At 39.2% G+C, this 25,317-nt stretch overlaps 1 protein-coding gene across 4 annotated transcripts in view; it reads left to right on the plus strand.

The window, feature by feature from the left end:
- xrcc4 (X-ray repair complementing defective repair in Chinese hamster cells 4) overlaps nucleotides 1–25,317 on the plus strand; it is a 442,595-nt gene that overhangs the window by 390,082 nt on the left and 27,196 nt on the right. The gene's annotated exons all lie outside the window — the stretch shown is intronic.

Here is a 25,317-nt window from a genome sequence, read left to right on the forward strand (position 1 = left end):
GAACCTCGTTGAGAGGTTTACTTACCTCAGCAGTGATGTCCATCCATCCATTCATCCTCTTCCGCTTATCCGAGGTCGGGTTGCGGGGGCAGCAGCTTAAGCAGAGAGGCCCAGACTTCCCTCTCCCGGGCACTTCTTCCAGCTCTTCCGGAGAATCCCAAAGGCGTTCCCAGGCCAGCCAGGAGACATAGTCCCTCCAGCGTGTCCTGGGTCTTCCCCGGGGCCTCCTCCCGGTTGGACGTGCCCGGAACACCTCACCAGGGAGGCGTCCAGGAGGCATCCTGATCAGATGCCCGAGCCACCTCATCTGACTCCTCTCGATGCGGAGGAGCAGCGGCTCTACTCTGAGCCCCACCCTATCTTTAAGGGAAAGCCCAGACACCCTGCGGAGGAAACTCATTTCGGCCGCTTGTATTCGCGATCTCATTCTTTCGATCACTACCCATAGCTCATGACCATAGGTGAGGTTGGAGCGTAAATCGACTGGTATATTGAGAGTTTTGCCTTACGGCTCAGCTCCTTTTTCACCATGACAGACCGATGCAGAGCCCGCATCACTGCGGATGCCGCACCGATCCGCCTGTCGATCTCACGCTCCATTCTTCCCTCACTCGTGAACAAGACCCAGAGATACTTGAACTCCTCCACTTGGGGCAGGATCTCTCCCCCAACCCTGAGAGGGCACTCCACCCTTTTCCGGCTGAGGACCATGCTCGGATTTGGAGGTGCTGATTCTCATCCCAGCCGCTTAACACTCAGCTGCTAACCGATTCAGAGAGAGCTGAAGATCACGGCCTGATGAAGCAAACAGGACAACATCATCTGCAAAAGCAGTGACCCAATCCTGAGTCCACCAAACCGGACCCCTTCAACACCCTGGCTGCGCCTAGAAATTCTATCCATAAAAGTTATGAACAGAATCGGTGACAAAGGGCAGCCCTGGCGGAGTCCAACTCTCACTGGAAACGGGCTCAACTTACTGCCGCAATGCGGACCAGGCTCTGACACCGGTTGTACAGAGACCGAACAGCTCTTATCAGGGGTCCGTACCCCATACTCCCGGAGCACCCCCCACAGGATTCCCCGAGGGACACGGTTGAACGCCTTTTCCAAGTCCACAAAACACATGTAGACCGGTCGGGCAAACTCCCATGCACCCTCCAGGACTCTGCTAAGGGTGAAGAGCTGGTCCACTGTTCCGCGACCAGGACGAAAACCACACTGTTCCTCCTGAATCCGAGGTTCAACTATCCGACGGACCCTCCTCTCCAGAACCCCCGAATAGACTTTTCCAGGGAGGCTGAGGAATGTGATCCCTCTATAGTTGGAACACACCCTCCGGTCCCCCTTTTTAAAGAGGGGGATCACCACCCCGGTCTGTCAATCCAGAGGCACTGTTCCTGATGTCCATGCGATGTTGGAGAGACGTGTCAACCAAGACAGTCCTACAACATCCAGAGCCTTGAGGAACTCCGGGCGTATCTCATCCACCCCCGGGGCCCTGCCACCAAGGAGTTTTTGACCACCTCGGTGACTTCAGTCCCAGAGATGGGAGAGCCCACCTCAGAGTCCCCAGGCTCTGCTTCCTCATTGGAAGGCATGTTAGTGGGATTGAGGAGGTCTTCGAAGTACTCCTCCCACCGACCCACAACGTCCCGAGTCGAGGTCAGCAGCGCACCATCCCCACCATATACCCCACAAGTCCAACGACACGACCACAAAGTCGATCATCGACCTGAGGCCTAGGGTGTCCTGGTGCCAAGTGCACATATGAACACCCTTATGCTTGAACATGGTGTTCGTTATGGACAATCCGTGACGAGCACAGAAGTCCAATAACAAAACACCGCTCGGGTTCAGATCGGGGGGGCCATTCCTCCCAATCACGCCCTTCCAGGTCTCACTGTCATTGCCCATGTGAGCATTGAAGTCTCCCAGCAAAACGAGGGAATCCCCAGAAGGTATGCCCTCTAGCACCCCCTCCAGAGACTCCAAAAAGGGTGGATACTCCAAACTGCTGTTCGGTGCATACGCACAAACAACAGTCAGGACCCTTCCCCCCACCCGAAGGCAGAGGGAGGCCACCCTCTCGTCCACCGGGGTAAACCCCAATGCACAGGCTCCGAGTCGGGGGGCAATAAGTATGCCCACACCTGCTCGGCGCCTCTCACCGGGGCAACTCCAGAGTGGTAGAGAGTCCAGCCCCTCTCAAGGAGATTGGTTCCAGAGTCCAAGCTGTGCGTCGAGGTGAGTCCGACTATATCTAGCCGGAACCTCTCGACCTTGCGCACTAGCTCAGGCTCCTTCCCCTTCAGAGAGGTGACATTCCATGTCCCAAGAGCCAGTTTCTGTAGCCAAGGATCAGACCGCCAAGGTCCCGCCTTCGGCCACCACCCAACTCACACTGCACCCAACCTCCTTGGCCCCTCCCATAGGTGGTGAGCCCATGGGGAGGAGGACCCACGTTACCTCTTCAGGCTGTGCCCGGCCGAGCCCCATGGGTGCAGGCCCGGCCACCAGGCGCCGCCATCGAGCCCCACCTCCAGGCCTGGTTCCAGAGGGGGGCCCCGGTGACCCGCGTCCGGGCAAGGGAAAACGTCGTCCAAGCTTTTTATTCTTCATCAGAGGTTGATGTCTCTGGTGACATTTCATATAAAGTCAATAGATGGATTCAGAGAGCATGGGAGGTCATGAGGTTGCTGGAAACAAAAGTGTGTGGCGCTCCCAATATCTTTCCAAAAGGATGAAGACCCAAGTCTTTCGAGCCCTGGTGCTTCTTGTTTTGCTATATTGTTGCGCGACATGGACACTATCCAGTGACCTGAGATGAAGACTGGAATCCTTCGGTACTGTGTCTCTTCGGAGAAACCTTGGGTGCCACTGGTTTGACTTTGTGTGAGGCACATTACCTGCATAGTGAGGAAATGTCTATGGTCATGTGGCGCAATTCCCCGAGGTTGATCCAGCTTACAGGATCCTCATTGTTGAGGACCTTAGCAGCTGTACCAGGCCAAGGGGATACCCACGTAACACCTTGCTGTGGCAGATTAATCGTCATTTCCGGGGGAGGGACTGGACTGCATATATTCCCTTGGGAATCCCATGCTGTTTTGTCGTGTGATGGGTGTAGCAACGTGCCGCACCAGTGCATGCTCCTGACCTATATCCTCCTCCTGCTTTTTTTTAATTTCGTCTTACTTCTGACCTTCCCTATAAAGATGTTTGTTCAGTTATAACCTGATTAGTACACAATGCTTGTAATGCCATATAGTGTACAGTATTTTTCAGACCATAAGGCGCACCGGATTATGAAGCGCAATATCAATGAATGGGTCTACTTTCATACATAAGGCGCATCGGATTATAAAGCACATTCAGCGAAACAAAACAGTCAGATAAATCAAACTTTATTCAACTCATTCACAATAACTCTCAATATTGTTCAGTTGTAGCATAAAATACAAAACAATACACTCACTTTTTCAGTTCATTCCTCTTCCACAAATCCATCAAATTCTTCATCCTCAGTGTCTGAGGTAAACAGTTGGGCAATTTCAGCATCAAGCATGCCTGGATCTCTCTCGTCATTATCCGAGTCAGTCTCATTGCTGTTACTGTTTAGTGATAATTCCGCCCTTCGTGAAAGCTCGAACGATACTTGAGACTGATACCTTAGCCCAGGCATCCACGATCCATTGGCAGATAGTGGCGTAACTCACCTGGCATTGCCTTCCTGTCTTGGTGAATGTGTGTTCGCCTTCCGTCATCCAATGCTCCCACGCAGCTCGTAATTTAACTTTGAACGACTTGTTGACACCGATATCTAACAGTTGGAGTTCTTTGGTTAATCCACCCGGAATGATGGCAAGCTCCGAAATAGTCTGCTTCACTTGGATTTTGACAGTATCGGAGAGATGGGCCCGCATGGACTCGCAGATCAATAGAGACAGATATTTGTGGAAAAAGCCATCCGGTCTCCTGACGTAAACTTCTCTCAGCCACTCACTCATCTTCTCCTCGTCCATCCAGCCCTTTGGGTTAGCTTTGATGAAGACGCCGGCCGGAAACTTTTCTTTTGGCAATGTCTTCCTCTTGAAAATGACCATGAGTGGTAGTTTATGGCCATTAGCCTGGCAACCGAGAACTATAGTGAAAGATGACTTCTCGTTCCTTGTGGTGCATATAGATACCGTACTGGTTCCTGTTCTCTCGACAGTACGGTTCACGGAGATGTCAAAGGTGAGAGGGACCTCGTCCATGTTGGTGATGTGTTCTGGCTGGATCTTCTTTTTAGTGATCTTTTTCTTGCAGTAAGTGCGGAAAATGGCTAGCTTTTCTTCGTAATCCTTTGGCAGTTGCTGCGAGATGGTAGTTCTTGTGCAGATGGAGAGATTATATCTTTTCATGAAACGGAAGCACCAAGAAGGACCTCCTCGAAAGTCAGTGATCTTCATGTCACATGCTACCGCTGTTGCCTTGAGTCGAATAGAGACTGTAGAGACACTTCTACCTGCTGTTTTCTGTTCAATAACCCACTGTTCAAGTTTATCCTCTAACTGTGGCCATCTTGCTTTGTTCCTTCGGAAACTCTGTTTGGTCTTATTTACTTGGCACAGGTCATCTTCTTGCTTCCTCCATTTCCGCACCATTGATTCATTAATGTTGAATTCTCTCGCAGCTGCTCTATTCCCATGTTCTACTGCGTGCCTGATAGCCTTGAGTTTGAAATCCGCTTCGTAAGCATGTCTCTTAACAGGTGCCATTTTGGGGTCCTAATAAACACACCGTAATATTATGTTGAAGTACAATACGTATTACTCCGCGAGGCCCCTGACTACAGTAGCCGTAATGCTCCAACAGTCCATCAAGCGGTGTGGCTTCGTAGCTTATCAAAGTCATTCTAAAACATTTTGACAGATTTTTGAGCACCATGTACCACATAAAATCGGTTCGAGGTCAGTAAGCACAACCAGAATTAATACATAAGGCGCACCAGATTATAAGGCGAACTGTCGATTTTTGATAAAATTAAAGGATTTTAAATGCGCCTTATGGTCCGAAAAATACTGTAATAACTTGTGCAGTAAAATGCTTTTTAAATGATTTTCTGAACAGCAATTGTTCTGCGGAAGATAGATTTCCTATTAGTCTACAGAGGGAGCTCTGATAAAGTGGCATTGAATCATTGCTTGCTAAGCTTTTGATCTTCGATTTTTCTGCCGGGACTTGTACCTCCAAATGTCATCTGAAAACCAAATAACGTAACTAAATTGTGCTGGTTTGCCTATTACTTTAGTTTCTTACTTTTTTTTTTTTTTTAAACTTTTATTCCATTACGCGTTTTCCTCATTTTGTACCTTCTTGTAACATGGCATTTAGTCAGTTAAGTGCGTCTGTGGTTCATTAAATGTAGGCAAATAAATATGGTATTTTACATTTACCAACATCTTTGTGTGAATGTGTTATTTAAATATTTCATAATAAAGATGTGTTTTGTTTTGTGTAGGCAAAAGATGAAATGCTAAAACAGCAATCTAGTGTATCATAAGCAGAAATTACAGGCTTGTAAATGAAGTCTTTAATTTATATGGAGCCTATGCAGTAGTAAATCCAGTAAATGTACATGCAGTTTTACTACTTAACAATATCTTGTTACATTTATTGTTTTGAAAGGTTACTAATGTTATAAGAAACCTGCTACTGAAAGGCATTTATTTGTCTGGTTATTGTTGCTGAATGTGAAATACAATGTCATTAACGGGAACAATGACATGGTGACCATATTCCTACACCGGAGAACTGTATTAAAGATACCTTACTATATTAAAATGCAAATATATATTGTGCTTAGACTGCAAAGCACAGTTGATACTACAGCAGTTTAGTGAGAGAAAACTTTAAAATGCTTGAATTAGAATAACTGTGCCATAAAGGAAGGGCACATTATAGAAGAAAATGTATCTTGCAGTGAATTTTAGATGGTGAACAAAATCTTACTAAAAGGCGCAAAAGCTGCAAATTAAAAGTCTTTAAAGTACAGCTTAAAAATCCCAAGAAAAGTCCTGACACATTTATCTGTTACTGTCGATAGTACATTACACGTACGTACTAAGGCATGTCTGTCATTTTCAATACTTTTTTTTCCAGAGGTTCTCTTTTAGAATGCATCTAATTCATTTTTTCTTTTGGTCTAAATAAAAATATTATATTTTTATTTCCACCATTCACTCTTACTCTTTAGTGTGTCCACCTGCTAATCTCTAATGTGTTTTTTATCACTTAGCCCCATTCTGGCATCAGTTTGTAGATTTACACATTAGTGATCTTTAAAGAGGATTTTTATATGTTTTTGGCTTGTACAATTCATGAATGGATTAACTGACAATTATGAAATTTAATATTCTGCCATGTCACACAATGACACACATGATCTTTATTGGCAAAATGTATTTTATTAATATCTCTCTTAACTTCATGACCAAAACTTTGCCCAAATTTCATTCTTCCAGACAACACAATTACCTACAATATATTCCTTCTCATCTCTAAAACACTTATGAAAAAAACTTCTATTCTATTCTATGACCCCATGACTACTATGGATTTTAACTCTTTGCACTTTTAGTTTTTTATATTTTCTAGTGCTGTCTGCAAACTCAGGACTGTCTTTGTAATGTTTGATCAGTTTCTGTATATAATTTTTAAATCCTTTAGAAACTCATCTCCTTACTTCTCAAATATTTTAATATTTTGCAAAAACTTTCTTTTTTATTTTTAGCAAACAGAGTATATTTGCCTAGCATTACATCTTCAGTTCTCATATGTACTTACCCCATAATCTTCTTTCAATTAAAATATTAATTGCAGCTTATGAATCTCTTAATAATAATGAATTTTACTGAAGCAGTCAGTGGAGAATCGTATTTGTCTTTGATAATTATATCATTGATTCATTTATAAGTAAAACCCATCATCCAGTGATCCACACTTTCTTCAGGATTTACTTTATTTCAAGTGTCCTCATTGTTGAGTTGATGGTCTCATCTGTTTTCTTTTTTCGTATTGTTTTTCAAATTTTTTATGAGTCCAGAGTTACTAGCTTTATTAATTCCAATCTTGTCTATTTTTGATTTAATTTATTAATATGGCATGCCATTCTCAAAACCTCCCTATTTCAGTTTTCAAGGTCTTGTGTATTTGAAGCATATCCTAACTGTATCAAAGATGAGGCTTGAACCAATCCTGGACAAGTCAGTATTTTATAGCACTATTCCATGAGCACACTCACAAGGTTCAGAATTTGAAATCGCCAATTAAACTGTTCTGACCGTCATTGGGATATGTAAGGAAAAATAGAATACCTGAAGAAAAATCCATACAAGCATAGAGAGATCATACAAATTCCACACAAAGAGTTACTGGGAAATGGATTCAAGCCCAGTAAGATGGTCTAAAGTCACAGCAAGATGAACAACTGAGCCAATGTACTGTTTTTTTCTTAATCTGAAGGAATTAAATATGTTGTTTTCAGTCTATTCAATATCTATCTGGCCTACTTATTGTACATCTTATACACAGTATAAATTAAAATATCCCTGTCCACTTCAATTTTTGCACAAATTTCTCTGTTTTTTTTACACATTCCATTTAATCATCACTGATAGCTCATGATGCCACTTTCCACTGTATATAGTATAAAGACTAAAATTTTTACAAAATATCTGCCTCTTATTTTTCAGATACTGTTTTATGTTATCTGCTTTCAAATTTCCAATCCTCTTTGCAACTCCTAGGCTATTCATCATCAGTTTGTGTCTTTTCCTCCATTGGCCCTGACTTGTGATCTTTTCTGATTATCTCTTTTAATTTGTCTGAAGTCCTTATTAAATTTCATCCTCTGCTTTTCCTAAGGTGCTGCATTACAAACTAAAAATCTAATTACATTTGTACTACTCTGTTGTGCCCCATTATTAAACACCATATTCAAGTTTTGCTGAACCTTTTTTAAAAGCTATTTTGCTATGTATTGACTTTTATTACTTTTTTGCTCGTTTAGTACTATACTACTGTACTGCTACTATAATTTAGTGACATGGGGTTAAGATTCTAGCATCAGATTGTAGATTTACACATTAGTGATCTTTGAAAAGGATTTTTATGTTTTTGGCATGCAGAATTCATGAATGGATCAACTGGCCATTATGAAATTTAATATTCTTACTAAAATCCTGAAACACTGCTGATGCTGAACAAAATCAGTTCATATAAACTTCCCTTTTTTAACTGAAGAAGTGAACCTAAAACCTTAGTTTTTTCCTTCTTCTTTTTCTTCAAATTCTACTTCTTAAACTATCAGTCTGTTGTAAGTTCACCTTTTGTTTGGAATAACATTTTGCTGTCTGTGGAGTTAGATAACAGATAATAAATACATTTTTCTTTTTTTTTTTTTCAAAAAATATTTTGAGTGATAGTGATCAGACAGAAACATAGGTACTGCATTTTAGGTGTCTTTTGAAACTCATTCATTTTTGTAAAGTGATCTAAATAATTAAGGGAAAGGCAAGAAGTTTTAATCTCCTGCATTTAGTGTACAATTGTACTTATTTATCTCAAGTGTGCTCATTTTTTTCTTATTTGTAAGTTTGGACTATGCAGCATAGATTTTCTGCCAAGAGTAGTGTTTTAAGTATGGAGATAGCTGTGTGATGCCCTGTGCTGCATTTTTTAAGTTAAATTTTATTATCCACTTTAATAAAAGTTAAATCTTTATGTGTCTTTGTATCTGTATGCCCATCTGTTTGCTATGTCTCTGCCATTCCAACAGGAACATTTACGCTGTTTTTACAAATGCCATAATAAATGGCATATAACAGAGACATATGCATTGCATTCCCATCACAAACATTTGAAGTAATGCATTTTATTGCTGCAAATATTTATAATGCACTGATAATTAAAATGACAATCCATTTTATTTCAGCATGCATTACAAAATACATTCCAATAGATGGGGCACTGAAAACGATAATGCTGAGTTCTATGTTGATCATTTAAATTTCACTCTGTCTTAGACAGGTATCACAGCTAGTTTCAAATAAAGAGATTTGTGAGATAGATTCATGTGACAACAATTAACATATACAGTAGTATGTCTGTACAAAATTTTTCTGAAATCGGTGTTCAGCTAAGCCACATTTTTATTTTCACAGTCCATACTTAATCAATGGTTAACATTTAATTGATAGTTGCTCAATTAAGTTTAGACCTTGTAAATGGAAGTGTCAAGTTTATGTAATGTGAAAGTACCATTGTTAATAATATTATACTCCAGTCCTGGCTTCTCCTTGACTTATCTGTCTGTTGCCATACAACATTGATTTAAGGATGTTTATGGCATGTCTCTGCAGAATAAATTTTACAAACAAAAAAAAAAAACACTCAGACAGTCGAGTTTGTTTACATGTCTGAAAACCAAGTTAATATCTCGTCCACTAGACATGCAATTTTTGTGCTGTTGCATCCATCTTTCCCTAGAGTCATTGAAAATCGGTTTCTTTTCCAGAATAATGGGAATAAGGCAGGATATAATCCTAGATGAGGATGCAGTTTTATCATTTGGCACATTCACCTACAATCTATCAGTTCCAAATAAATGAATTTGGATGTAGAAACTTGGATTGTGGGAGGCTTAGTTTCTTTTGCACTGAACTAGAATTACTGTGTTAGAAATATGTTAACAGCCTTCTGTTTTTAATGTTACAATTTGCAAATATTCTAAACTAATTTATTTTTATTATATATAGAAGTATATATATATATACTTCTGTGATTGGTACCACATCCAAAGTTGGAGCCTCCATTGACCCCCATGCTACAGGAACAAACTTTGGTCCCCTGCAACCCTAAAATAAACAAAAAAAATTGATGTGATGTTCTGTACAGACTGGTTGATTGAGTTGAGATGGACAAAGGGACAAATAGTTAGGGGCAAGCAGAGATGAATTTAGAAAGTTGTCTCTTTAAAGAGGAAGCAGTAAAAATCACAAACCTCTGCAAAGATGATATTGAAAATTCAATACAATGCAAAAGGCGGACTTGAAATGGGGTATATTATACCAATTTGACAAATCTATGTTTTAAATTAAGGTGGTAAAATTCGATGATAAAGGTGCTGAAACTGAAAGATTAAGTGAAATTCCTTTAATTATTTTAAGTAATCAGATTTTCAAATACAAACTTTATCTAGGAAAATGGATAATAATATTGCATGATTATGATAATAATATTTTAATTTCTTTAGTCCTTGGTAATAATTTTAACTAGACATATTTATAGCATATAAATTGTTAGAAGTCATGATTTCACTCTGCTTCATCACAACTCATCTGAAATACTGTGTCAAAGTTGGGTTTGGGAGTCAGCATCAAAAGAAGGATTTAGTAGCATTAGACAAATCTTCTCAAGTGCTCCAGGCATAAGTGTGTGAGTTATTAAAAGAAACTGAATGAGCTTAACCTTTTCCAAGTGAAGAAACAAAAGAGAAGCCAGTCACTGAGAGAACTTCAAATTTTTGAACGAACTCAATAAAACTGACCACATCTGCTTTTTTAATAGTGAGATCTTCAGTAATGACTTAGTGGTACAGTTGTCAGCTAGTTAAAAACAGATTTTTCACAGATGTTAGAAATCTGTTTTTTAACACCAAATGTTTACTACTAGGAACCAATTACCTAGTAACAGTCCAGAGTAGAGCACTGGGAAGCTGTAAGTCCCAGCTTGATTTCATATTCTTATCACTAAGAGAAAACTAACCCCATGAACTGAGGAATGCACAGTGTATTATTTTTTTTCATATTCTATAGGCTATTTTAACAAACAAGTGATAACATTTCTTACTGTAGAAATTATAGGAGTCATTATTTTTATATTTCTGGAATATCCCAAATTTTGTACAGTAAGTAATTAATTGTATATCTAATGACTTGGTAACATTTTCAATAAATAAATAAAAAAAACTCCTACAGCTTTTAAATCCAGCTGTCCTTTGCATGCTGTAGCTAACACCTCACATGCTGCCACGTGGGTGGGCCATTTATTCAGGTTCTTTCAAGATCTTCTTAACTAAACAATGAACTGCATTAACTGAGATAGGTGAATCCCAATAATGTTTCATTCAATAGGTGGCTTTTAATTATCTATAATTTTAGGTTAAAAGCTTATGTGATTTGGGAAAAATGTTTGTGGCAGCCATAATGTGTTTCCCTGATCTTCTTTAAAAACCGAAGGACTCACTGGTAAGTAAAACAGCACAGATCAGATTACAGAATTATCTGTATCCTGGGGGGGAATTTGCTTCTGTTTTTTTTTTTCCCCCTTCCAGCTGATAATGTACAAATATGGCACATCAGTATTGCTTATCATTATGAATAAACCTGAAAAAAACTAGCTTTTATGATCAATAACCTACAATTATGTTTTTGCCAACCAGTGGCCCTTTTCTTTAACAAAGTTTGAGTCATACTCCATTCAGAAGTCACATCACGCACTCTTGTTGGTAGAAATGTTATGCTGCATGATCCACACTTACAAATAAGAAAACAAAAATCAGAACACTTGAGAGAAGTAAGTACAGCTGTCCACTAAGGAAGGATGTGAAATTACCAAGTGGGCATGTCAGGTCTTCTTGCCCTTGATGTAATTATTTAGTTCAAGTCACAAAAATGGTTAAGAGTTTCAAAACGGTCCAAAAAAATGCTATACCTGTTTTTCTTTTGGATCACTTATTACGTAAGGATAGGGCTACAAATAAAAAAGAACAGTAACATTGATCAAAAAATGACATTTTATATTAGATTGAAATATTAATAAATAAATTACAAGTGCTAGTTTTTAATCCATAACTACATATATGTGTATAATGTATGGCGTATAATGAGAGAAATTAATGCACATGTGAAATATAAAGTTACTCATTCAATAACAAAATTAAATTAACAATGGTAAAAATTAATGAATCCAGAGGTAAAAATTATAGAACCTCAGGACATAAGAACAAACTCATATAAAAGTTACATACTATAAAATATTTTTAATGTATATTATAATTAAGAACTTCTACATGTTTGATTTACATACTTAAATGGAAACATAGCATCCAGTTATTTTATTAGTGACACTCTGTCCAGTGTTGGTAATTGCCTTCTACTCTGTACTGGATAGTTTTGCATTCCTATGACTATGAACTGGAATCCAGGATCCCTTTTGCATATTCTGAAACAATTAAAATGATGGTGTAGTGGTAGCTCTGTTGCCTGATGAAGCAGAGTTTTCATGTTTTTCCCATGTCTTTGTGGGTCTTGCAGTGGTTTTCCTTCAAGGTCTCCAAGATATGTGTAAGTATGGGTGCATGTGAGTGTGACAGGATCTGTTCAAGTTCATTTCCTGTCTTGCCTCTGATGCTGTTGAGATTGGCTATGGCTATGGCTATCCTAGTGCTCTGATTCACATTAGGCAGGTTTGAGAATATTATTTTTTGTTTATTTACTGTTGTCAACATATAAAATATTAATCTCAGACTGGGTGAGTTTCAGGTCAGTGTTCTACTTTTGTCTATAAATTGCCACTAGTACAGGTACATTAAATGATGCTAGATGCTCTCTGTCTGTATATTACTTTTTCTTTCTTCTTTCTTTTTAATGCTCATTATCTTATTCTTTGGCAGAAAATGGCAAAGAACTATATAAAAACAGTCATTAAATAACTTACTTTGAATCGTGCAGACATTTTAGTTAATTTCCACTTTAACAAATTAAAAACATTGATGGGAATGTGAGTCAGGTGTTGAAACTGTCCTTTCTTGTATCCAAGGATTAAAATGTGCTTAATTAATGTCATACATGACAGCGATGTTCTATTAATTGTGTGCACACAGTATATGTACTCTGTGTAGATAATTTATATCTATTGAATTTCCTTTAACTGCTAATCATACAGTTGATATATATGGATATAAAATACACCTATGGTGTGGCTTAACTTTTGAAATACTTACAAGATCCCACATTCCTAAGTATCAATTTATTGCAGTCTTCTGTTTGAATTGTTGGACATCACAAGTTTAGACTTGGATGAGTAAAGTGTAGGGATGTCTAGGTATGTATCCCTGGGCTTCAAACACATTAATTTATTAAAGGCCAGGGTCAGCAACCCTGAGCCTTGAGAAAGACAGTGCCTTCTGGTTTTCATTTCACCTCACCTCTTAATCACTGAATAATACCCTTTAATTAACATAATAATTGATTGTGATTAAGTCGTCAGGTGGGCGAAACTACAGGTAACTTTATGGTCTGTGCAAGTCACTCCTATGAGATGACACAAGATAAACAAAAAATAAAAAGCAATTTTTACACATTACTTTGTTGTCTACACAGCTGTCAGGGAGAGTAAAATTACTCAATTAATATTGTGTTTTAGAAAATTTGAGAAAAACTTTTAACTGCTGTATTTATTAAATCTGCTTATATATACCCATTATGGTTTCTGCGGGGATACGCACATCCTCTGGAAATTTCTGATGTTAAATTATTTTCTCTGTATGTTATAATTTGAAATAAAAGTAAAATAAAGTCTTATTGAAAGTTTTTAAGGAAATTACTTATTTTAATCAATCTCTACATTAATGCTTAACCTTTGACTCTGCTACAATGCACAAAGTGTTTGTTTAAGGGCAATTCTTGGCTAGCAGAAACTTCCAAAAATAATGTACCCCTTGGGTTCCTTCAAGTCACACTTCTCCAGATGTCTTTTTTATTTCCTTCATAAGCTTTGAAGTCTTTAATTAGGAGACCCCGCTCCCAACATCCTTTAGTATACTATGATACAAAAACAGAAAGTAAACCATTTTCTGTAATGATGGGAACCTTAGGATTATTTGGTGGATGCCATCAGATATACTCTTTTATTTGGTGGATGCCATCAGAGTAATACTAGTACACAAATATGGTAGCAGTTACAACAGTTGCAAAAGCAAGTTCCCAAATTTATGATTAGTTAGTTGAGGCCATGAAGAAAGATTTTAGGCAGCCTAAAAGAGGTTCTTCATAACTTGGAATACATAAGCATTGGCAATGTGCTACATATCTGTTCTGAGCAAAGGTTTAGAAACATTGGTTTTAGCTGAAAATTTAACTTAGAAGACAGGCATGGACATTTCAGAAGACGGGGGGGTCAACCAGTCTTTGGGGGTTTGTTGCAATTAAACACCCAAAGTTTTGCAAGAAGCTACATTGATGGAAAATATACTCCAGTGAATTGTTGTGCATTGGCTTCAGAAGAAGTAAAACAGATTCTGCCATTAAACTTTGGGTACTCTCTTTTACTCTTGCACAGATATTTCACAGTTTTTGGAATTTTGGTGATCCCGTCTACATATGTTTTTATAGAATAGGAGAAAATGTGTTATTGCCTATTGGTGTTATTTTATGGAAGTCACCAAGATCTGGGGCTGCTTTTACATGCCATTTGCTCAATTTTTTTGCAAGGCAAAGGCTGTATGTATAGTTTTTGGGAAAACCCAGGGCATGGACTCTGTGGATCAGCAGTGCCTAATACGACACCACCTTACACCAACAAACATTACTAAAAATTTTGAAAATGACAGACATCATAAACCTTAAAATAGTGTATATCTTGCTATATAAATGTAAAGAATTATTAATTATTATTATTATCTCCAGTTTTAATGGCATTTCATTTATATGCCTATAAACAGTATACATTGCTTAAGCTGGTTATTTTTCTTAGGCAATTTCTAACTTTCAAATCCATCCATCCATGTATCTGTTTTTCTAGCCAATTTCCATTACAGTTTAACAGTTGTCCCGAACCATTACTAACAACTTCCAGCATAAAGTAGTCCATGTAGCATGCACTTGTCTGAGATGCAGTAGAAAAATTGGTTACTCAACATAAACACAATAAGAATGTGTAGATTTCACACAAATTGGAAAATAACACTCGTTAAATCTTATGTACATTTTAATGAGGTAATACTGGAAAAAAAAGTTCTGTATTGGATACTGGTTCCCAGTGATCCTAGGATAAGCTTAGCCTACCCATAACCTTGGAATGGAATTAAGCAGGTTAAGAGAATGGATAGATTAGGTGGCAAGGTATATATTGGATAGGGCATCTATTTACTAGATTGAGGGATCTTAATCAGCTTCTCAGACCTGGCTATCTCTGTTTGAAGTCAGTGTACATTTTGTGCTGGTATTATGTAACTGTGGGCGTCTAGTTTCCTGTGATAATTTAACGAAAGCAAGAAAGAAAGCATCAACTATTCTCTTATCATTTTCAGTAAGCTAACTACAATAAATTATTCTGCAAACTAATATAATCATAAGTATTTTTTCTTATTCAAATATAACAGTAAGTCATTTTCAATATGAATGTTTTCAGATAAATGGTTAATAATGTCATTTCATTAGCCTTCAGTCATTTCCAGTGCTGATGAAAATAAATGTAACCAGTGAGCTGGCATGTGGGCATGGGATCTATTGAATTTAAGATACAAATAAATACTGCATTTGTGCAAAATATTTAGATCATACATGCTTGGGATTGACTTTTCAAACCAAGCCACCCTCAGTGAGTCGTCACACTTTAAAAAAGTTCAGCTTAATAATACAGTAACTTGTACATTTTTACAGGAATACTCTCATAAATAGAGGCTGTACTAGTAGTTATTTTGCAGTGCCTGCTTCTCAAGAGCTTTGAATTGACTCAACCAGATGTGGACAAAATAAACGGCCAGACTGGTAATAGCATGGAGTGATATGTAATTTAGTTTTGAGGTATTCTTCAGTGTAGCACCTTAGGTTATATAGCTATTGTAGCATCTGGTTCACATGTGTATGTGGACGTGATTGGCACCTGCTTTCCTCTCATAAAGGGATATTTAGTGATGCTGGCCTCTTTCTTGTAGGTGTGTATGGCTGTACCATTAATAAAACCATATACTGTGTCTTTTAGTTCTTGCCTTCTATCCCCTGCTACTGAGATAGGTTCCAGCTTCCCATGTTTATGGTTAGATTATAGGAAGAGTGATTTTTTTTTTCTCAATGAATAAAGTCATTTACTGTTACTAGGGTATAAAAAGAATTACATACAGAACCAATTTTTCAGCAATATATTTCAGTCTGCTTTGAAGAAAGAAATCTGTAAGCAAGCTGAATTCTCTCTAAATATATTAATGTGGACTCACTTAAAATGTATTTCTGCCTATCTAACAAACTAAACATTTAATGGTTAAAACTAATGCTAATGACACTAAACAGAAGAATTGCATTTATCTGTGTTACCCCTGATTTTGATAATTGTTGAAATGACCTGAAATTTAAATACAATTATTAATATAGCTTTTATGTCAAATTTAAAAGGATGCACATGTGAAGTCAAAAAGCAAGGTTTTTAATAGAACTGCATCCCTGGTTTCAATCATATATATTCTTTCCTTTCCTTGGATGTGTGTGCAATATGGCTTAAACACAACATGAACATAATTAATCGAAGGGCATATGAAATATAATATAGTGTTTTCATTGTTTCTGGTTTACCTCCAGAACTGTATATATTTGGCAGCTGCTGTTCAGTGTTGAGGACTGAAAGTCTTGCAGAGTTGCCAACAGCATAGAGTTCATATATTGCTAAATAATCCTTGACTGCTGTCTCTATTGTACAGTATAACAAGGATATGAAAAGTTCATTTTCTTAGTATAGAAATTATTAGCAGTTTACTTTTTTGAGTTTTGGTAGCTACACCTAACTTAACATACTTAATGCTATGCTCTATGTTCTAACTACTGCAATTTTATTGCTCAGTCACAGTACATTTATATTTTAATTTGCTATAATTTTATCTGAATGTCAAATTTACATATTGTATAGATGTAGCCATAGTAACAAGTTTAATTACCCAAGTTGAAAGCTTAAAATTGTTTTCTGGTACCATAGGAGGACAGGCAGGGTAGGTAACTCACAACATAACTACACTGCAACTAACAGAGAGAGGGCTCATGAAGCATATGGTAGGGTCCACATGAAAGAAAAAAGAGTATTGTAGTGATATAAGGCGATTCAGTGAGAGATTAGGATTTCTGTGTTCTTGTAGAATGGATTGCCTTTTGTTGGGGTCATGTTATTTGACAGTCAAGAAAATAAAATCAGTCCCTGCATTCTGATTGTAACTATCAAAAGGTGTCAAACAGGATGTTGAAAGTTTTTAGTTTCATTATATCTTCATATTATATCAAATTTTCTAAAAAGTGTTTTATTCAATAGTTGCCTTTTATCATTAAATTCATTTTAAAACAAGATTTTGCTTTCTGCTCAGCTTCTGAAAGGCTACCTTTTATATGTTTCCTTTTTTATACAGTATATGTAATGAAAAAAAAATATGAGTTTTCATTTTAATTTTTTCTTGTTATGATAATATCAGAGGTCCCCCCCACCCATAAAACATTTTTGTTTATTCATATGCTTACAAGCTGCACCCTTAAGTCAAAACCATTTAGTGTTCTGGTTCTTCTTAAATCATTTTCAGATGAAGTATATCTGTTTTAGACACTACATTTTCCCATTAAAGGCATTAGTTTAGCTGCAAGTAAGTTCAGCAAGTTAATAAGTAGGAAAAGATCTGCATTACTATTGTAAATAGTTTTTCTTCTAAATTAGTTGTTATTAGACAGCATAAATGAGCTAGGTTTACAGTAGCAAAGTAGCAGTTAAGTTGGTAATTTTAATTGGTCAGAAATTTGGCAGTTGATTGGTCACAGCTATAGAGTTAATTGTCAGACAATAAGTGAAATGGATTGGTGTAGCAGATGAAAGCACTTAAAAAAAAAAATAAGACACGTAGCTCTTTGGTGTACGTGACTTACTGTAACTCCTAGATAAATTATAATGAGGTGGAGCACAGTAGAGTAGAAAGGCATTTCAGTTCAGGATAGTTTTAAGGCCATCCTCTGGGAATCTGTGTCTAACAAACTGCTCATTGTATGTAATTATACCGTGAGAAAACTGTCTGCTTTCTTTTTGATCACCCCAGATGAGTCTGTTTTATCGATGCTCGAGGCTGACCAAACCAGGTGTCAACAACTCACTGCTCTCTGCGTTTAACTGGTCCATTTTATCACTATTCTTATTGCTAAAAAAAATAGTTTGTCCATTTCACTGATTTTTACAAAATATTACAACCACAATATGAGTCACTATAAGCAATTAAAGTAATTTTTCGAGACATATTTGGTTTGCATACTTGTGACTGTAAAGAGAATCTCTGAGCATGTTACTCTTCCCTGCATCTCAAACACAGTTAGAATTGGAATTCTCAGAATTCTCCAGTTGTGCATATCTCTTGAGAAGGGATAATGACCTGTTCCAGATTTGTTTCTTTATACCAAAATCTGACAGGTTAGACTCCATTACCTACTGAGGCCTACATTAAAACAAGCATGTTTAAAAAATGAATGAACATGAAAATCTAAATCTAATCAGAAGTAGCATATACAAAGAAACAAAACACTTACATTTTACATTTTATTTCAATTCAAAACAGCCATTAATGCCACTCTATAAACAGCATTACAGAGGTTGACAAAACATTTTAATGTTTAGCTTTAATTTTCATAAAAGAGCCAGGAATTATTAGTGTTATATCCCAGCATTAATTGTCTAAACAACACTTACCATTTGAAAGTGTAATGTGTTTACCATCAGAGCTGAAAAAATGTAAGTTAAAAATAAGAAATTTGAGTTGTTTAGTACTGAAATTATATATCAAGGCAAAAATGTGAAATGCTTGAGGCCCTGTGATGTATGTGCATCCTGTCCATGAAAAGACTGAGAATCAGCAAACAATTGCCTGTTGTATTTCAGTTAGCTAAATTATGTTTATCATGAGGATTATTCAGTATATTCAATTACTTGTACACACACATAACATATTCACAGTGGCTAAAAAGATACAAAGTTTTTGTGAAATGCTCAGTGTGAATATGTGTCAGGAGAACTTACAAACACTTAGGTATTTGGAATTTACTGCAAGGCCAATGAATTTTATTCCTCAGCTATAGAGCTATGTAAAATAAGGCTTGACAACAATGACTGCTCCAAGAATTTTCTACATGTAATCCTTTACCTTAAATGTATAATACCAAGTATTAATAGTTTGAGTAGGTGTCAGGGATTTAAAGTTGTGCATTTACAGAAACCAGTGTAGATCTGTCCCAAGGTCAGTTACACAGCTTCTTTACTAGTTTTCAGTTACACATTGTAAAGTAGGACCTGAGCAAAGATAAAGAGTCAGGGAACCACCCTGGTGTCCCCATATATTTGGATTTGCAAAACAAAGAAAATATGCAGTAAATGCAGAATAGTCTTTTCAGACTGTAGTTCTGAATAGGGACTGATACAAGTTGGATTTCTGGAGTATGAGTTCAAGTGGCAGGAAGGGAAGGATCCAGGCGGACAGACATAGAAATCAAGTCGGTGAAGGTGTGGCTGTCAATATTCCATTCTGCAGAGAGACAAGAAGAGAAAACATTAGTACACAATGCCAACCCCTGGTCCAGTGGGTATTTACCATAAGCAAAGCCTTTCGGCTGTGTCCCATGTGTATGTGCATGACAACATATTAATTATTTCCTGCTGTCTAAATAATTAGAACATGACCATTCTTTTGATTTCAGCATGGAATAAGGTGACACAGTGGTAAGAGGTGCCGGATGAAAGCTACAAAGCCTTAAGTTTCAGCTTCCAGACCTGATCCCAAATCTTAAAACATGTACTTTAAGTTAATTGTCAATTTAGAATCAGCCACACACTCATACACTCACCAGTCAGAGATGCTGATTGTGTGATGGATTGGAGTCCTTTCCAGAGTTGGTTCACACCTTTTTCCCCAATATTGCAGGGTTTGGCAAAAGCTTTGCATAGCTCTGAACTGGATAAGTGTAATAAAAAATGGATAGCGAGTCATGTATTGGAAAAATACATACTATTTTTCATAAAAGAAATGGTTTGGATTGTTGGTGATCTGAAGTTTATTACATTTGTCCAACCTATAAAAAGATTTTTCTGCTACTAGACGATGTTATTCTGCAAGAATTACATGGATAGCACTAGTGAACGTTGTTAGACTGAATGGCTTGTTCTTGTCTAATTTTTTCTAATATTCTAATGTAGTAATGTAGTTATATGCACATACTGTACTTTGTTTGTTGTGGTTTCTTTAAATGCAAATGGCCAAGGATTAATTAGGACACCTCAGCACTGTTATGTATATCCATCCATCCATCCATCCATCCTCTTCCACTTATCCAAAATCAGGTTACGGGGGCAGCAGCTTGAGCAGAGATGCTCCTTGGCCACTTTTACTAGTTCTTCCGGGGGAATCCTGAGGCATTCCCAGGTCAGCCGAGAGACATAGTCCCTCCAGCATGTCTTGGGTCTTCCCCGGGGCCTCCTCCTAGTTAGATGTGCCTGGAAAACCTCACCAGGGAGGCATCCAGGAGGCATCTTGAGCAGATGCCTGAGCCACCTCATCTGACTCCTCTCAATGCGGAGGAGCAGTGGCTGTACTCTGAGCTCCTCCCGGATGACTGAGCTTCTCACCCTATCTTTAAGGGAAAGCCCAGACACCCTGCAGATTTCAGCTGCTTGTATTCGCGATCTCGTTCTTTCTGTCACTACCCACGGCTCATGACCATAGGTGAGGGTAGGAACGTAGATCATCCGGTAAATTGAGAGCTTTGCCTTATGGCTCAGCTCCTTTTTCGCCACGACAGACTGATGCAGAGCCCGCATCACTGTGGATGCCGCACCAATCCGCCTGCCAATCTCCCACCCCATTCGTCCCTCACTCATGAACATGACCCTGAGATACTTGAACTCCTCCACTTGGGGCAGTATCTATCTCCCAACCCTGAGAGGGCACACCACCCTTTTTTGGCTGTGGACCATGGTCTCGGATTTGGAGGTGCTGATTCCCATTCCAGCCGCTTCACACTCGGCTGCGAACTGATCCAGTGAGATCTGAAGATCACAGCCTGATGAAGCAAATAGGACAACATCATCTGCAAAAAGCAGTGACCCAATCCTGAGCCCACCAAAGCAGACCCTCTCAATGCCCTGGCTGCGCCTAGAAATTCTGTTCATAAAAATTATGAACAGAATCTGTGACAAAGGGCAGCCCAGGTGGAGTCCAACTCTCACCGGAAACGGGTTCAACTTACTGCTATCAATGCGGACCAAGCTCTGACACCGGTTGTACAGGGACCGAACAGCCCTTATCAGGGGGTCCGGTATCCCATATTCTCAGAGCACGCCTTTTCCAAGTCCACAAAACACATGTAGACTGGTTGGGCAAACTCCCATGCACCCCCCAGGACCCTGCTAAGGGTGCAGAGCTGGTCCACTATTCTGCGACTAGTACGAAAACCACACTGTTCTTCCTGTATCCGAGGCTCGACTATCTGACGGACCCTCCTTTCCAGGACCCCTGAATAGACTTTTCCAGGGAGGCTGTGGAGTGTGATCCGTCTGTAGTTGGAACACACCCTCCGGTCCCCTTTCTTAAAGTACCACCACCCCAGTCTGCCAATCCAGAGGCACTGTCCCTGATGGCCATGCGATGTTGCAGAGGTGTGTCAACCAAGACAGTCCTACAACATCCAGAGCCTTGAGGAACTCCGGACATTACTTATCCACCCCCAGGGCACTGCCACCAAGGAGTTTTTTGACCACCTCGGTGACCTCAGTCCCAGCCCCACCTCCGAGTCCCCAAGGCTCTGCTTCCGCATTGGAAGGCATATTAGTGGGATTGAGGAGGTCTTCGAATTACTCCCCCCACTGACCCACAATGTCCCGAGTCGAGGTCAGCAGCGCACCATCCCCACCATACACAATGTTGACACTGCACCGCTTTCCCCTCCTGAGACGCAGGATGGTGGACCAGGCATCCCTCACCGCCGGTGTTTACCAACGGGTTCAGGGATTGCCGCCACGACAGGCACCAACCACCTTACAGTCACAGCTCCGGGCAGCCACCTCAACAATAGAGGCACGGAACATGGCCCATTCGGACTCAATGTCCCCCACCTCCCTCGGGACATGGTCAAAGTTCTGCCGGAGGTGGGAGTTGTAGCTACTTCTGACAGGGGACTCTGCCAGACTTTCCAGCAGACCCTCACAAATATGTTTGGGTCTACCAGGCCTAACCGACATTCTACCCCACCATAGAAGCCAACTCACCACCAGGTGGTGATCAGTTGACAGCTCCGCCCCTCTCTTCACTCGAGTGTCCAAGACATGTGGCCGCAAGTCCGACAACACGATCACGATGTCGATCATCAAACTGAGGCCTAGGGTGTCCTGGTGCCAGGTGCACATATAGACACCCCATGCTTGAACATAGTGTTCGTTATGGACAATCCGTGATGAGCACAGAAGTCCAATAACAAAACACCACTCGGGTTCAGATCAGGATGCCATTCCTCCCAATCACGCCCTTCCAAGTCTCCCTGTCATTGCCCACATGAGCATTGAAGTCTGCCAGCAGAATGAGGGAGTCCCCAGAAGGTGTTCCCTTTAGCACCCCTTCCAAGGACTCCAAAAAGGGCGTGTACTCCAGACTACTGTTTGGCGTATATGCGCAAACAACAGTTAGGACCCGTCCCCCCACCCAAAGGCGGAGGGAAGCCACCCTCTTGTCTACTGGGGTGAACCCCAGTGAACAGGCTCCAAGTCGAGGGGCAATAAGTATACCCACACCTGGTTGGCACCTCTCACCGGGGGCAACTCCAGAGTGGTAGAGAGTCCAGCCCCTCTCAAGGAGATTGGTTCCAGAGTCCATGCTGTGTATCGAGGTGAACCCGACTACAAAGAGAGGTTCAGAAAACCTACCATTAAGAATAAAAACTTTGGAGGGCGTTTTCTCTTGCCCGGACGCGGGTCACCGGGGCCCCCCTATGGAGCCAGGCCTGGAAGTGGGGCTCGATGGTGAGCGCCTGGTGGCCAGGCCTGCACCCATGGGGCTCGGCTGGGCACAGCCCAAAGAGGCAACGTGGGTCCCCCTTCCCATGGGCTCACCACCTGTAGGAGGGGCCAAGGAGGTTGGGTACAGTGTGAGTTGGGTGTATGTATATATTTATTTTAATTTGTGTTTTTTTGTTTTGCTTTTTTAATGACTAGTAACTGTAAATTGTCCTTCTGTGCTTTGCTGTTGCTTTGGATTGGGCCTGTCATGGACATTGTAACACATCTAAACTGGTTCTTTCCATGTACTGTTTACTGGTGTTAAAAGCTTTGGTTTTACTTGATCCTGAATTGGGAAAAACACGGAAAGAAGATTTTTATAAAATTACTAGCGAATATTCTAACTGACCAAAATTTCTTGTACTGTGTGTATAAGACTATGCAGTCTTTAATAAAATGTACAGTAATTTGTGGTAGAATGATTAACAAAGTGGTCCCAAAAACCAAACACACATTAGTTTTTTTAAGAACATATTAAAATGTTTTGATGAGCTGGGATGGTTCAGATTTAGATTTTCAATGATGTTTATCTAGTGTTTGTACAGCTATCCTAAGTCAAGGCTTTGAGTTCCCCAGGGTACTAATTTACTGTATATTAATTGGAAAGTACTTCCATTTATTTACATTTCTTTGTGCGCAAAAAGTGTTTCCAATTATGCCTTTCTCTTCTTTTGAGAACAAATTTTAAAGTAAATATTTAATATTTACATATGTTTTATATGTATGGTTTCAGACACTGATGAAGCAGGACTAGAGTTATTGTTCAGTAAGTAAAGAAATGTCTGTCAGCCTCAGACGTCTGTCTATATTATAAAGTAGGTATCACTGCCTCTCACTAGTGCTCAGAAACCAAAAGAAATAAAACACTGCTTTCTTTCTTTGATGCAGCCACCTCCAACTTTCTTTACTATACACTTATATAGTATTTCATTCCTAAATGTTCATCTATGTACTTCAGATCGGACCACCATAAGTAATTTTATAGAAATGCATATTTTGTCTGGGCAGGAATGCTGCACATTGTGCACTCTAATTACTAATAAGGATAAGAAGATGATCCAGGCTTCTTGATGTGAAAACAAATGAGGCTGTTACACAGAAATTGTAAAGATGTTAAAATTGAGAAGGGCCGGAGACATTGCCCCCAGCGTAAATCAGCAAGGGACTAAACAAAGTGCAGTGTGGCTCCAGGCAGCTGGGTGTAATAGGGGCCAAAAGTCAGCATGTCAAATTCTTTCATACCTTTTACACTCGGTAAAAAACTTCTATTTCTATGACCAGCACTAAATTGGCATGTACAGTAATTGTGTCCATTTTAGTTATACTTCAGTCAGAAACTCCACAGCCTGTTTATTTGGATGCTAGGCTTATTGGTTTTCTTCCACAAGATTTTTGTAATAAAAGACAAATTATGTGAACACGGTACTTGGTACCTTTTTCATTCAATAAGCTATTGACCAACTTGCTGAAAAAAGAAAGGCTGTAAATAATTATGTTCTTCATGAAACTTTACGCAAGGAACAGTGAATGCCACATTACCAGATATACACTATAATGGCAACCTGAGGATAACATTAGAGTTTTTGACTTTCATCTGATAGCCACTTATGCACGAGGTGCTTTGCCAGTGGGACGCAACCATATTTCAAAGTTGTTTGTTTACGTTGCAATAAACCCACAAGCCAATCAAAAGTAATAATGGTATTTTTACATACCCAAGGGTGTCTTCTTTCAAATTAGTCATAAGTTTCCTTGTTGTCTGCTCTCTTTCATTAGTAAAGGCTCATTACCATTGGATAGATGAGGTTCAGAACATTCCAATGATGTATAGTTGTCTGTGAATGGTCATTCACATTAAATGTCACAGCTTTTCATAAATGGCAGGAAATGTATTGCATGGTCAACAGCTCATTTTTACGCACCATTACACACAAAACTTCTGTCAGAGTGCATTGGGACTGTTTGGTTGTCCTGCAATAAGACTTGAAATTTGTAATGGGAAAATGTCTTCTTCAAAACAAAAAATAAAACATATAGTTGTGGAAGTCCTAGAAAAGTTACAGAATGCTAGAGATACAGAATATGAAGACCCTGAATCAGATTCTGATCACAATTTTCACTCTGTTGAGAATGCTGTGCTTGATGAGGGACACTTGATTTAAAAGTATTATTCATAGCAGAAAATTAATGTGTCCTGGCATGCAGTTTTATAGTTCAAACATC

The sequence above is a fragment of the Polypterus senegalus genome, chromosome 7 (genome assembly GCF_016835505.1).
Source record: "Polypterus senegalus isolate Bchr_013 chromosome 7, ASM1683550v1, whole genome shotgun sequence".
NCBI classification, from domain to species: Eukaryota; Metazoa; Chordata; class Cladistia; order Polypteriformes; family Polypteridae; genus Polypterus; species Polypterus senegalus.